Source organism: Xiphophorus hellerii, chromosome 21 (assembly GCF_003331165.1).
Source record: "Xiphophorus hellerii strain 12219 chromosome 21, Xiphophorus_hellerii-4.1, whole genome shotgun sequence".
Classification (NCBI taxonomy): Eukaryota; Metazoa; Chordata; class Actinopteri; order Cyprinodontiformes; family Poeciliidae; genus Xiphophorus; species Xiphophorus hellerii.
The window spans coordinates 8798156-8814768 of NC_045692.1; the positions used below are offsets into that span (position 1 = coordinate 8798156).

Sequence of the window (16613 nt, forward strand, 5' to 3'; positions counted from 1 at the left end):
ATCTCAAATTCTAATAAAGTATTGAAAATAGGAAAGACAATGACACATTATTTAAGGATCATCTGTTTTCACAAGAATGAGTTTACATAAAAGAAAAACCACTTGCATGAAAATTATTATTAATTTCCTTCCAAAGAAAATTAAATTGGTATTCAAAACCTTTTCATAATAACTGATTTTTAAAATTATTTTATTTGATTTATTTTTAGTGATGAACTCAAAGGGCTACTATACCCTTATAGTAAGTTTATATTGTCATATATGTTTAGATCAAAAATTGACTGATGTAACATCTTAGCATGAAGCTTTTTCAGTCACAACACAATTTGTTACTACAAAAACATTCTGATGTTGATCTTGATCCATAATCAAATTATTGCATATATAACCAATAGGAATATAAAGATATAACAAATGAACAGAGAAATGCAACATCTATGAAATTATACATTTTTCCTGGTATTATTTGTTGTTTTCAGGACAAAAAATGGTTCAATGACAAACTTTTAGTCAATTATTGTAAAAAAAAAAAAAAAAAAAAACACAACGTAGGAACCAAAGAGAACATATTTCCTGTTTGAACCTACTGAGAACTGTTGTGGTTTCTTTCTGCACATTTTACATACATTTCTTTTTATTTTGTTGATTTAATGTGAAATCCTAGATTCTCCTCAGAGTCCCAATATTATTATCCTCCCTGGTTTGAAGGAGCATCAGTCTGTCACTGTAACCTGCTCAGCTTTCACTCCCTGTCCACAATCACCTCCTGAACTCACCTGGAATCTCCAACAAGACTCTCTCAGACAAACAGAGGAAAACACAGATGGAACCTTTACAACTAAAATCCAGAAGAACATCACTCTGTCAGACACACATGATGGATACAACATCAAATGTTCTGCTCAGTGGAGCTCACATGAAACCCGCCATAGAGTCAGACGTGCTGCAGTATGATTTATCTAAACAAAACTCCCCTTATTTGCCATCGAAACCAAGACCAGGTCTTACATTCTTCCAACAAGCTTTGAAAGGGAATGCCGGTAGCCATTTTGCAGACTTTATTTTTAAATATATTATTGAATGTTTTTGTATGTTTGCCTTGGTCAAATGTGACGTGTAATATTTCTCCTGAGCTTGGCATTTGAGTTCTTCTCAACTCTTCTTATTCAACAAGTTTATTAGAATTGTTATTTACATTTCTCTCTCTCTACTAGATTTGTTTATTTTTTGGTAACAGAATATGCATCACCTTAAATGTGACAAAGGTTTTAAACCTTTTTATCGCCTTCTTTAAACATTTTTGAATGTGATGAGCAAACGTTTTATATCTGAAAAACAGAATGAATCATAAGAAACTCATTCATTATTTTCTGTACCAATTTCCTCCTGTTCGCTCTGCCAGAGCTCTGGAACCTTTGCAAGAGATGCCAACAAGGTGGGGCACTTTGCAGTAATTTACTACGAGTAAAAGTGATTACCATGATAAAAGTAAAAGACGAATAAAATAAAAGTTAAAAGAACCTTGTAAACATTTTACTTTAAAAGTTAATTAGCTCATTTCTATGAGCAGAAGAAAGTTCTGCTTGTGGTTTTCACAAAGCAAATGAGAACATGTTGAAATTAACTGTTTAAATTAAAGGAGCAACTTTATAAATAATAATGTAACACAAAATAATTTTAGCAATGTGACATCATGAATATTTGGGAAGTATTATAATATGGGCATGGTGTTTCTGTGAAGCTTCTCTGTGGTTTTTCTTGTTCTCTGAAACTGGCAGATATTCATCCCGTTGTTTGTCTAATAAATGCATTGTTCCTGCTGCCGAAAATTTTAATTGGTTGGTTTAAAAATGAATAGGTTAACATCCTCTTTCACAACAATAGGAAGGATAAAACGTGCACCAGTAAACTCTGAAGTTTACTGGTGCATTGACTTCCAAACACAGAAGTTGCTTGTTGGATGTTTTGCTCACTGAGTGAAATTCCTACGAAACCAGATGAACATTTTTCTAGTTTTATCTGCACATTATTCAGGTAAGAACATTTTTAAAATGAAAAATGCTTTTGACAATATGTCTTTTCCTAAACCAGTCTTTGTCTTTGCTATAAAAACTGCCACTGTTTTCATGTTTAAAATTGTTGCTTTAAATTATACATTGAATTTGTTATCAAAAAGCTATGCTGCAGTTGTTCTTGAGCTCTGGGTCATGTAGTGTAAGTCTGAAGATGGACCAAAATGAAGACAGGAGCTTGGACATGCTCTTTAACTGATTAAAAAAGGAGACCTGCTTTTCCCCTTGGGAAATCCTGGGAAAGTGACATCATATATACTTGTAAAATAAAGAGCTCCTCATCAAACTGGCTTCTAAGATTTTAAAAACAAAAACAAAAAGAATCACTAGTGTTATTTTTCTGGTTACCTGCCAATAATGAATCACATATTTGACTAATATTATACGATAAAAATAAACTCTAACCCTATTACTCTATAATCTCAATGTTATTCTGAATAAAGGAAATTTCATAATCATTTACTAATTTCAGAATTTCCACATTTTGGCAACAACTTCCCCTAATAGTCTTTAGTGAAGATGTGTCTGTAATCATTATTTAACATTTTTCAATCGCATTAGTTATAACTAACTGTTGTACTTTTTCTTACGTTTTATGTTTTGTGTTTTCATTCACATTTATTATTATTATTATTATTATTATTATTATTATTATTATTTTTTAAAAAGCGTGCTCATTGTTAAGGTTATCACGACTCATGTTATTCCTGTGTTTTTCTCACCGTGTCTCAACATATGTAGGCTACACTATGATGTGACCCCATAGTGTAGCTTCACACAACACACACAACACACACAACACATATCACACATGCGCATGAAAATGCACGAATGCACAAACTCTTCTCGCTACATGAAATATATCTTTTTAATGAAAATTTCAGTACCATTTTACTTTGATTTCAGTCAATTAATCTGACCTCTTAATCAGTCTGTCCCCGGATCTCATCTCTCTCATCGTCCAACACCGATGAATCCCCTCATAATCTCTAATTCTCCCTCCTTTTCTGGTGCTGAATCTGCTCCAGTGGTTGAAGTTTGTGTGGTTCATATCAGTCAGGTTGACAATTTTTCTGTCTACTTTAGCGATCTTTAGTGTTTGCTCTCACAACTTTTCACAGTTTTTCTGGACCTGCTCCACCACAAATCCCCTCCGATCTGCTGAAATTACAAAATTTATATCCTCGAAGGAGAATGGAGGGATGGATCAAGGGGGAGAGATTTCATTGGATTAACAAAATGTCCTTCAAGAAAATGTACCAGTGGCACTGTTGTGATTGATGAAAATTATTTTTAACATAATTGGCAAACCAGACATAGCTCAGGACGCCGGGCTCCTGCTCCACTCCTAAAGTAAACAGGCTGGAGCACAAAGAGGAAATATAGATGAATAAATTAACTAACATATATTCATTGAAATGGCAACATATAAGTAAGCAAACTTACTTAGTGATGAATACAAACCCAAGTGAGACTAAAAGTCCAAACACACACAGATCATGACCTGCTAAACAAATTGCTAAATTAATTTTTACATGAAATTTGTTTAAAACACTGGATTGCAGTAGTTGTTCTCATCTTTTTACAGTCTGATGGCGGCTCTGTCTGAGAACGTGTTGACAGTCAGCATGTTACTGAGTGTCGTCTTTCTTCCAGGTGAGATGTTTGTTCTCTTCCTTTCATTTGGAGACATCACATGAGTCATTACTCTGAAATATTTCATCTTGATATTGTTTAGAGGCTCAACATTTAACAGTTTCCTCCTTAACACAAGCAGCTTATAGTGGACTTCAGGAAGAAGTTTGACATCATGTAGCCACTTAACAGAAATAGAGACTTTGTGGATGTGATGAAGACCTGAAAGAGTTTTTACTTTGTACTTCTTAGAAGAAACAACATCACTAAGAAACTGCTGCTGTCCTTTAATCTTTGCATTATCTTAACTTACTGTCTTTGTACAAAGTATTCCAGCTGCAAACTAACACAATAAAAAAAGCTCCACAGGTGCCTTAAGGTCTCCCAGCAGATAGTCCTCTGCAAACTAGAACTGTATAATTCTCACTGATTCAGGAACATCATGAAAATTCTCCAATGACATGAACTTCTGCCTTTGGGCAGACGTTTCAGATCTGTAAAGACTAAAACCAAATAGACTGAGAAACAGTTTTTACCCATCAGCCATCACCATGCTGAATGCTGTTAAGTGGTCAATTTGACATGGTCTATTTTTTTTATGTCTGTTTTAGGTTTAAGTTAATGTTTTTATCAAGGGAGAAGAGCAATATAAGTTATTATTTATCATCTTTTTTTAACTGAGACATTGTTTTTATCTGGATAATTGCATCCACATTTTATTGTACAATTTTTCATTGTTACAGTGACAATAAAAAGTCTATTCTATCAAGAAATTTATTTGCAGTAAGATTTTGCTCCACATCATGTTCATTATTTTTCTGTTATTACAGGTGATGCTGCTGATTGTACCAATCCAGTCCTTATTGCTAACACACCTGGGCAGATGGAAGCTCTGAGTGGATCTTGTTTGCAAGTTCCATGTAGCTTCAATTCAACACATTCCGATTTTGGCAAAACTAAAGTTTATTATGGAATTTGGTTGAAAACTTACATAAATTTGAATCAAAATCCAAGCTGTCTTATTTTCAACAGCAGTGGGTCAGTTAACAAATATTCACTGAAAATGATTGGAAACCTGAGTGAGAAAAACTGCACCACTCTGTTTCCTTATTTAAATACGAGTTATACTGACACATACTACCTCCGCATTGAGAACGGGGCATTTATGGCAACAGATGCTTGTTATCCTCTTCATATAAAAGTAAAAGGTGAGAAACTTTTTGCTTGTTTATGCTATGATATATCTGACTGAACAGCTATTAAACAGTATTATCAAACATGTGGATAATATTACTTGTACTTTCACTCTAAAAGAGAATTGTGTGTTAAAATTGCAGAACTTTAAAAATTTTGATTACGGTACATTATTTTCTTTAGGACTTTGTAATTGTAAACCAATAGTGAATTTATGATTTTATACACTCAAATATTGACTGATATAACAAGAAATATTGTCCATGATTTAAAAAAAATTCTAACTTCTGTCCTTGATACATGACCTAGGGATTAATGTGGATTTAAAACAATTAAAACAAGTGGAAAAAAAAATAGATGAATTAAACTTGAAGATGGAAATGAGACGTCCATTTCTAACCTGTTTTTTTAATGTGAATCCGCAGATTCTCCTTGGAGTCCCAGCATTAATCTTCCCTCTGACCTGAAGGAGCATCAGTCTGTCACTGTAACCTGCTCAGCTTTCACTCCGTGTCCACAATCACCTCCTGAACTCACCTGGAATCTCCAACAAGACTCTCTCAGAGAAACAGAGAAAAACACAGATGAAACCTTTACAACTAAAATCCAGAAGAACATCACTCTGTCAGACACACATGATGGATACAACATCAGATGTTCTGCCAGATATCCTGTGATTGGAGGAAACAAGACAGCAGAGACAAAAGTGACTCTCAATGTTTCATGTAAGTGATCCTGTCAGCAGGTCATGGTTCAGCTGTTTCTGATCAGTAAAGTTCATATGCGTCTCATTTTCCTCAGATGCTCCTAAAGACACCTCAACATCCATCCGTCCATCAGGTTTGGTGTCAGCAGGTACCTGGGTGGAGCTGAGCTGCTCCAGCAGAGCCAAACCTCCACCCAGCTTCACCTGGTTCAGGATCAGCGAACATGGAGCCATGAATGTATCTGTGGGTCCAGTTTAACAAATTTAAAACTCGAATGATGAAGAAAAGTTTACTGTGTTTTAATTTAATATTCCAGATTCTCCTTGGAGTCCCAGCATTAATGTTCCCTCTGACCTGAAGGAGCATCAGTCTGTCACTGTAACCTGCTCAGCTTTCACTCCCTGTCCACAATCACCTCCTGAACTCACCTGGAATCTCCAACAAGACTCTCTCAGACAAACAGAGAAAAACACAAATGGAACCTTTACAACTAAAATCCAGAAGAACATCACTCTGTCAGACAGACATGATGGATACAACATCAGCTGTTCTGCCAGATATCCTGTGATTGGAGGAAACAAGACAGAAGAGACTAATGTGACTCTCAGTGTTTCATGTAAGTGATCCTGTCAGCAGGTCATGGTTCAGCTGTTTCTGACCAATAAAGTTCATGTGTGTCTCATTTTCCTCAGATGCTCCTAGAAACACCTCAGCATCCATCAGTCCATCAGGTTTGGTGTCAGTAGGTAGCAGGGTGGAGCTGAGCTGCTTCAGCAGAGCCAAACCTCCACCCAGCTTCACCTGGTTCAGGAATCAGCGAACATGGAGCCATGAATGTATCTGTGGGGCCAGTTTACAAATTTAACTCTAATGATGAAGAAAAGTTTTACTGTGTGGCTACAAATGATCTGGGTCAACAAAAATCATCTGTGATTCTTGTTGATATTAGAGGTAGTACATTAATGTACACTGCATCTTGGTCATGTTCTTTTAGGATTATAGTTTGTCTTGCATCATGTTTCAAAATTCATATTTTGTCACTTTTATAAAGAATTACTGTTAGTTCAGATTCTGGCTTATAAAGAAAAAAAAATAAATAACACATCCCATTTGAGATATTTGCAGTAAAAAATAATTATGAGGATTCACTTCATTGTCTTTCTTGTTGCAGATGATCAATCATCTGAATTCCAGATCCTTAATATATTCAAGATCCTGGGGATTGTATTGCTCTGCACTAGCATCATCATCTTTGAGTGGTGAGATGCTTTTCTATGAGTTGATACTTTGCAGCTGCTGTTAGACGTTGGTGTTTAAATATTTGTTATTCTTTCAGCTGGTTCAGATTCTCCAAGAAACCAAAGAAGGTAAACTAACTGAGTTGTATGAATTGTAACACAAACAATGTGTTGAAATTTGTTAGAAAATATTGTTCAGGCGACAAAGTTTTATTTTATGTCGAAGGATTTAAGAAATGGTTAATGTGAAAATCCAGTGTCCTTATCATAAATGATAAATATTCTGCATATATATATAATAGTTTAACTTCTAAAATTAGAGGCTACAGTGAGTTACATTCCCTCAAACACATCCATAAGCTGATGTACAGGATCATTAGGTAACTCAGGGTTCAATTTTACCCAAATACACTTCAACCATGATGAAAGGCAGCTGGAATTGAACTCACAACCAAATTTCAGACGATTACCACAAAGCTACAATTTACCATCTCATTAAAGGACAAATGTTGTATTGTGTATGTTTAGCTTTGAATCCAGTGAGACTGAAAGCAAAGAGACCAGCCTCTATTTCCTCTGAAACAGTTTGAGCTCAAGTACATTTACTGTAAAATAAGTTTTGCTTTTTTCTCTACACAGGAAACAGAAGAACCAACCTATGTCAACAATGTGATGGTTACTGAAGCATCATGAGCCACAAAAAGACCAAGAAGATGTCAAGGCCTCTGTCAGAGAGAGGATTTATTATTTCTATCCAATTGTTCAAGTTTGTGTCTCAAGAAGCTTTTTTCTATGTGCAAAGACCAATAGGTGGAGGTCTGGATACACTGTGGACGCGTCACCAGTCCATCACATCCCCATTCGTTGTGCTTTAGAAATTACATATTATTTTTTGACACTTTGTTTCAATATAATATTGACTAAATAGTAATGCTTTGGTAGAACACTGTAGTATATACAGTATACATACAGTATATATACTGTATATACATATACATGTATATTTATATACTGTATATGTGTGTGTACGTGGAAGGTTGAATAGCTTTATGCATTTTCCTTAGTTTTTCACCTCAGTTTATAAGACAAAACTACTCATCATATTTTCCTGAATGAGAAACTCAGAGTAGGATGTCGTACGTCGTATATATTGCAGTTTCAGAAAGAGTTAACAGGTGTGTACACAGGATGATTTCTAAATCATGCTTTCATAAAGGTGTTCATGTAATGTGTGCAGAATGGAGTTTAGTACTCTTATGTAGCAGATCCATGACAGGTTTCAGTATTTGTTGTGCGTAGTTCTGAACTATTCTTGTTTATGTTTTTGGTGTTTTGATTTTTCAACTTATGCTGAATATGTTCATTCCTTCTCTATTTGCATTTTCTTGTCTTTACCACATGTTTTTAAAATGTTTTCCTCAATTTGCCACTATGGGCTGCACAGTGGTGCAGTTGGTAGCACTGTCGCCTTGCAGCGAGAAGGTCCTGGGTTCGAGATCAGATCAGAACTGGTTTTTAGCTGAATGAAAAAAAATTCATAAAAGAAACAACAAAAATATTGATCCAAGTAGGGCAGATTTTTGAAAATAAAATTTATCGCAACCATGTCTCACAGTGAGCATAGTATGTTTATTGACATGTCTAACTTTGAATAGCTTTTTTTCCCCACAAATTTTGTATGTAGAGCATCAGAAAAAAGTCACATTTTTGCCTCACATCATGTTTTGCACAGATTAATGTGCTTTATTATTCCTTTATTATAACAATGGATTTCTTCTTGGTACTCATCCATAAAGGACATCTCTGAGAAGTAAACACCATATAATCGTCCCTTAATCAAATTTTCCCACCTGAGATCCAAACCTTATCTTGGTGGGTTTGAAGTTGTGCTATTCATCGCTGAAGTCAATGTTCAGGTAGAGAATAACATCATCATCATAATAAACTGATTTTGTTTTACACTTAGGATTAAATCACAATGTATGTAAATAGTTTTAATCTGCCTATGTAATTGAAGTGCCTTATAATGATATTATCATTTCTGAATGGGAATTTTATGTAATTGTCCTACAGTTTCTTAAGATGACGTTTTGCTGTGAAATTATACATAAAAATAATCCATATTGAAATAAATCAGAAAGTTAATGTATAGATATAATTCTCCTCTTCTGTGTTGTACACCATGGCAGATAATGTGTTTGAAAGGCTAACATCCTCTTTCACAAAAGAGGATGAACTTTTGTGCATAAACAAAGGATAAACAGCACTTGTCAGCTTTGACTTAAAATTGACTTTCAAACACAAAAGTTGCTCTTGAGATGCTTTGAAATTCTCACAGAGCCAGAATTAGATTTTTCTTGCTGTTTCATCTGCACAATATTTAGGTAAGAACAGTGTCGATACATGTTTGTGACAACACATTTTTTCCAGTCTTTGTCTTTCCTATAAAAACTGCAATTGTTTCTATTTGAGAACTAGTTGTTTTTAATACATTACTTATTATTTAAAAGCACAATTTATTTTTCAGCTCTGTGTCATGTAGTGCAAATTTTACCTAAAGGAGCCCAGAATGACCATTAACTGCATGTTTAGTGATAAATAAGAAAACTTACAAAGATTTTGGCAGGGTAAGAATACAGCAGCGACAACAGAGAAAACTGATGAGAGCATCAGTGGAGAGCAATGATTATAAAAAGGCCTAAATACTCTGAGACTGACAGAGAGAGGGAAGATGACAGACAACAAATAAAAGTCTAAGAAGCAAGCCACATGCAAAGTTGACTAATTTAATGGACTTTTAATACAAGTTTTAATACAATTTTGCACTAAACGTGTCATTATTTACCGAATGACACTTCATGCCAACAGTCTTAAACATTCATGAAAACGCCTTCATGTTCATGACAGGAGTTATGTCATGTTTATCACAGTGTAATGTCAGTTTTATGCACACCCTGTCGAATAAAGTGTTACCAAGTTTTCATACAAAGACATTACTAACAGCTACTTTTCGTCATATGGTTATCTGGAAACAAAAGACTAAATAAATATCGTTGTTCAAACTGGATTCCCAGCAGAGCATTCGCATTCTGAAGAGAAAGGTCAGCATTTTTCCCTTCGCAGCAGTTTTATTAAAATTTTAAACAGCATTGTCACTTCTCCAAACATGGTGATGAGGGCTGTATCGATGAGCTTTGACATGATTATTTTCATACAGGCTTTTAAGTAGAATGTCAGTGAGCTGAACTCAAACCTGTTTCTTGAGCTTTGTTCTCGACACTGCCTGACATTTTGGCCTGCATGTGTTAGCCAGACACTAAAGTTGGTGAAGTACCACAGACAGCTAACTCCTATACTGGAAATGGAAATAGAAGAAAATACATTTTTTGTGTATCAAGAATTGCTGAAAGACTTTGTTGGAGTAAATGATATCCAGCCGTACAAGTATAACCCTAAACCGACAGACAGACGTTCAGGATTCAGTAGAAACTCTTCAGATTTGGACTCTGATGATCAAGACCGCTATCGCCAACAAGACGACACACATAACAAATAAAAGTTGGGAACGTAGAAAGATGAGCTTGAGAAAAGCTCCTCATTTCAATACAACAGCAGAAAAAAATGACAAGTGGTTGGATTTGTTTATATTTTGTCCTGGTCATATATTGATATATTTAAAATTCAAAAATAATGGCTGTTGTTTTTCTGCAGCTGTTATTGAAGCTACTACATGCCACAAACACATTAAAACTAATCATCTATAAACAAATCAGTAAGCTCTATGTCTTTATCATGAGTACTTTAGGAGTCTTTATATGATTCATTTTATAACATGATACAAGTTTAATTATCAGTACTAACTGTTTTATTTCAACACTAGACAGTGTAATTAAACTTAATTTGGGGGGCGTGCCGTGGTGGCGTAGCGGATAGCGCGACCCGTATTTGGAGGCCTTGAGTCCTCGACGCGGCCGTCGCGGGTTCGACTCCCGGACCCAACGACATTTGCCGCATGTCTTCCCCCCTCTCCTTCCCCGTTTCCTGTCAGCCTATTATCATATAAGGGACACTAGAGCCCACAAAAATATCCCCTGGAGGAGCTAAAAAAAAAAACAACTTTATTTGGATGTTTGGAAGAAAATGTCGATTTTGCTTTTGGTTAGATGAACCCCAAATTTAACTAACCCTTACAAAAATACAACAAATGTTCCTTATCTTCAAAAACAAACTATTATTCAACACACAGTGGATACAAGTGTCATGTTACAAGGTTGGGACAAGGTAACACCTTGTAACATGACAAGGTGTCATGTTACAAGGTCAGTCAAACAGACTCTGAAAAGCTAATTCTATACCAAGCTTCCTCTTTTGCAAACGAGGAAGAAAACATACGGCTCCTTGAATTCATACAACATGAACTTTTAAACAGAGAAGTTGTTCTTTTGGATCTTCTGCTCACCTGCTGAAATTTATATTCTCCTTAATTTGAAGCAATTTTGTTACAGGTGTTGATTCATTGGGTAAGAACATTTTATGAATTACATTTCTTTTGCAGCTTTTAAAGTAATAAATAACTTTTTTGCCGTAAAAAAGCTTTTGAGATTAGTGTAATGAATTATACTTGACTCTGCTTGAATGTTTTTCATTTAGTTTAACCACTTCTGAGAAAAAGCCATTGATTTCCATCCTTTCTAACAGAGTATGGTCTGTATATTCTTGTTTATAATATGTCAGTTTTAATTTGCTGCCAAATTATTTATCCAAAAGAAACTTTGATTTAAAACCTGAAAAATATTTTTCTGAGATCTTCTCCACTTTGACAGACGAAGGACGACTATCAGTCCGATGGCGGCTCTGTCTGAGAACATGCTGACAGTCAACATGTTACTGAGTCTCGTCTTTCTTCCAGGTGAGATGTTTGTTCACTTTCTTTCATTTGGAGAATGTGAGACATCACATGAAACATTTTTATTGTCTAAAATATTTCATCTTGATCTTGTTTAAAGTTTCCACATGTTACATGATGCTGCTAATCTGGAGTTTGTGGATCATGAAGTTTTCCTGTTGGCAGATTTTGCTCTACATTGTGTTTATTATCATTCTGCTTTACAGGGGCTTTGACTGACGACTGTGGAGGCAATAAACCTGCCCTCAGGATCATTACACCGAATAACATGGAAGCTCTGTCTGGATCTTGTTTGCAAATCCCATGTACCTATAACACAGATCATCCTACATATGACAGCAGTAAAACTATCTATGGAATTTGGATGAAAGGTGGTGTAAATTTTGGCACAGATAGAGATAAAGTTATTTTCGACAGCAGTGGGTCAATTAACAACTATTCACTGAATATTACTGGAAACCTGAAAGAGAAAAACTGCACCACTCTGTTTCCTAATCTAACAACAAGTCATACAGACAAATACTTCTTCAGAGTTGAGAAAGGTAACTACAGAGGCATCAGCTTGTGCTGATCCTCTTCAAATAACAGTTAGAGGTAAGAACATTTTTGTTTTAATGTAGTGTAACATAGAATTGCTGCTATGTTAATGATGATAAATATTTAAAATTTTGTTATTGTGCAACAAGAGCACTTGACTTTCCTCAAGTTTTTCCAAGTCTTTCAAACTGTTAGCACATGATCTTTTAATTTAGTGTTGTTTGAAAGTTTACTTTAATTCTTTCCTACAAAATACAACATGTATATGTATTTGGGACAACTGTCTCTCAAAATATATTAAATATTTTTGGGCTTTCTTCCACAAACGTATGACTGGTAAAATGACACATTTGAATTAATTGGAGGAACACCTTTTGATGCATTTCAAGGTCACACCTTTAACACACTGCTTTCTTGTTTGACACAATAGGAAAGTCAAAAGAAATCAGCTAAGATATCAGGAAGGGAATTGTGCAGTTGCACAAGTCGGGTTCCTTCTTGTGAACAATCTACCTATGACTGCATGTGCCAAATTAATTTGTTCAAACAATTATATGCAAATGTGGGAATGTCCAATGATCATAGTGCTCATGAAGGAGACGGTTCTGTGTTCCAGAGATGAATGACTTTTGGGCCGCAATGTGTAGATTGACCCCAGAACAAAAGCCAAAGCTCCTGGTGTAGATTCTGCTAAAGAATGTTAAATATGATTATCCACAGAAAAACATGTCTTGTTCCAACATGGGCTGAAAGACCACTCAGTGAGGACGAAACCTTTACTTCAAAAGAAGCATTAAAAGCCAGATTGCAGTTTGCAGATAAACACATTTTTGGAGGCATGTCCTGTGGTCTGATGAAACTAAAGTGGAACTGATTGGCCATAATAACAATCATTACATTTGGAGGAGAATTGGGGATGCTTGCATCATCCTGTCAACTATGGGATCATGATGTGGGACTGCTTGCTGCAGGAGGAACTGGTACCCATCATAAAACTGATGGCATCATGAGGAAAGAACACTATTAGCAAATATTGAAGCAACATCTGAAGACTTCAGCCCTGGTCTGAAAAGACCTGTGAGTGAGGCTGCCTACAAACTTGACTCAGTTTCACCAGTTCTGTCAGGAGGAATGGACACCAGCAGCAAACTATTAGGAAAAGGTTGTGGCAGAAATCCCAAAAAGGTTTGATCCAAGTCATATATTTTAAAAGACAGTTATCTCTGATAGTGACCAAATTTATGTAAACTTGTGAATTTGAGGAAAGTTTAAAAAAAAAAAGTTCTTGCTGATTTTTCTTTCATTTAGCAAATAGAAATAATTTTGGTAATTATAGCTAATCTAAAACAACAACAAAAAAAGGTTTCACCGGATTTAGTTTCATAGAGTCAGAAAAAGAAGTGCATGTGTCTCTTTATTGTGTTTGTGAAAATATCTGGTGTCAACTGTGTATATGTTTGCATACGTACACATGTGTGTGTGGTAAAATAATCATTTGTTTCCTTTTTGTCTTCCAATTTGTTAATGCAAGGGTGATAAATGTCAATGGATCACTCGTCCATTTGACAACAATTGTGTTAGAGTACTTCTTTTTCTGAGAATAATTAAACTTATTGAAAAATATTTTAACAGCAATTTGGTAGTTTTGGGCACTAGCAGTCTGCTTTGTTTTTTAAATGTGCGTCTGATGTGAAATTATAGAATCTCCCTGGAGACCCAGGATTAATTTCTCTGATGGTGATCTGAAGGAGAATCAGTCTGTCACTATAACCTGCTCAGCTTTCACTCCCTGTCCACAATCACCTCCTGAACTCACCTGGAATCTCCAACAAGACTCTCTCAGACAAACAGAGAAAAACACAGATGGAACCTTTACAACTAAAATCCAGGAGAACATCACTCTGTCAGACACACATGATGGATACAACATCAGATGTTCTGCCAGATATCCTGTGATTGGAGGAATCAAGACAGCAGAGACAGAAGTGACTCTCAGTGTTTCATGTAAGTGATCCTGTCAGCAGGTCATGGTTCAGCTGTTACTGACCAATAAAGTTCATGTGTGTCTCATTTTCCTCAGATGCTCCTAGAAACACCTCAGCATCCATCAGTCCATCAGGTTTGGTGTCAGCAGGTAGCAGGGTGGAGCTGAGCTGCTCCAGCAGAGCCAAACCTCCACCCAGCTTCACCTGGTTCAGGAACAGCAAAGATGGAGTCACTAATGTATCCGTGGGGCCCGTTTACGGCTTGAATGTTACTGAAAGAGGAAAGTTTTACTGTGTGGCTACAAATGATCTGGGTAATCAGAAATCATATGTGAACATTAACATTGAAGGTATTTCTTGACTCCATTATAAAACTGTTAGGTAAATTGTATTAGTAATTATCAAATATTTGTTGTATCATGTAGCCTTGTAGTTACATTTTAGATAATGTTTCTGTGTGTTAAATAACTTTGATTCTATCCTGAGACTTCCCTGGGAAATAGAGGTGACAGCTACTCTCAGCAGCTGTTGCCTTGCAGGACTTCCTACAAGACAGAGGTGTTAATTAAAACATTTGAACATATTCTCTCACCATGATCCTTTTCAGTTTGTCTTTGATTTTCATGTTGTACTGTTTTTCTTAGGTCCTTCAACAAAAGCAAATTTTCCCACTGTTCCAATGGCAGTGGGAGTATCTGTGGCCATCATTGTGGGTTTATGTCTGGTTTTAACTTATTGGTGAGTATCATAATTATTAAAATCATGCTGCACTTTGTGGATGTAGTTACCTTAAAAAGTTAGTTAATATCGAACTCCTCAAAATCGCTTTGATTTCCACACGTACATTTTGAACAATAAAATTTACATTCATAAAACACAAAGTATTTTTTGATTCCTTCTGCGGCCAGTCGGGAAAAGTTGTATTTTAAAGAATAAAATAAAACCAATTGTACAAATAACATAATCACAAAATAAAGAAGTGAGGCAGAAGAAATCGTTTTCAAATCAAATTTTGTTCAACAAAAAAACTTAGAAAAGCAATAGTTACATTATGTAATGCACATTATACACTCAGGTGTACATATGAAGGTTTCGACTGTTCAAAAAACATTAATTTTTCATCATGGTGTGTAAGTGACACCAGTTTGATCAAACACATCTTGCTGTATAATTAACCAACAAAATCACCATGGAAACATTGAAACAGGAGACTAGTCCCCTGAAACTCAATAAAGTAAAGTTGTTTTCTTAGCCATTGTGAGTTTTTTAACGCTGAAAACAAAGCAGAACAAAAAAATCATCTACATTGAAGAAACATGCAGCAAATGTTAGACACTGGAAGATGGGAACTTAAATGTACACTCAACAAAAATATAAACGCAACACTTTTGTTTTTGCTCCCATTTTTCATGAGATGAACTCAAAGATCTAAAATTCATTCCAGATAAACAATATTACCATTTCTTTCAAATGTTGTCCACAAATCTGTCTAAAAGTTTGATAGTGAGCACTTCTGCTTTGCTGAGATAATCCATCCCACCTCATAGGTGTGCCACATCAAGATGCTGATCTGACATGATTAGTGCACAGGTGTACCTTATACTGCCCACAATAAAAGGCCACTCTGAAATGCACAGTTTTTTTGCTTTATTGGGGGTCTGGGGACTCAGAACCAGTCAGTAGCTGGTGTGACCACCATTTGCCTCATGCAGTGCAACACATCTTCTTCGCATAGAGTTTATCAGATTGTCAATTGTGGCCTGTGGAATGTTGGTCCACTCCTCTTCAATGGCTGTGCGAAGTTGCTGGATATTAGTGGGAACTGGTACACGCTTTCGTATACGCCGGTCAAGCACATCCCAAACATGCTCAATGGGTGACATGTCCGGTGAGTATGCTGGCCATGTAAGAACTGGGACATTTTCAGCTTCCAAGAATTGTGCACAGATCCTTGCAACATGGGGTCGTGCATTATCTTGCTGAAACTTGAGGTGATGTTCATGGATGTATGGCACAACAATGGGCCTCAGGATCTCATCACAGTATCCCTGTGCATTCAAAATGCCATCAATAAAATGCACCTGTGTTCTTCGTCCATAACAGATGCCTGCCCATACCATAACCCCACCACCACCATGGGCCACTCGATCCACAACATTGGGATAAGCAAAGCGCTCACCCACACGACGCCACACACGCTGTCTGCCATCTGCCCTGAACAATGTAAACCGAGATTCATCCGTGAAGACAACACCTCTCCAACGTGCCAGACGCCATCGAATGTGAGCATTTGCCACTCAAGTCTGTTAAGGCAACGATCTGGAGTCAGGTGAAGACCC

The 16613-nt window shown here is 36.1% G+C and overlaps 1 protein-coding gene and 1 long non-coding RNA gene across 3 annotated transcripts in view; both read left to right on the plus strand.

Annotated features, from left to right (window-relative positions):
• The window catches only part of LOC116711533 (sialic acid-binding Ig-like lectin 10), a 66415-nt gene that overhangs the window by 19554 nt on the left and 30248 nt on the right, over nt 1-16613 (plus strand). The gene's annotated exons all lie outside the window — the stretch shown is intronic.
• On the plus strand, nt 11254-11756 carry LOC116711577 (uncharacterized). Its single transcript, XR_004337270.1, has 3 exons — nt 11254-11366; nt 11497-11550; nt 11670-11756. It is a non-coding gene; the product is annotated as an uncharacterized LOC116711577 (long non-coding RNA).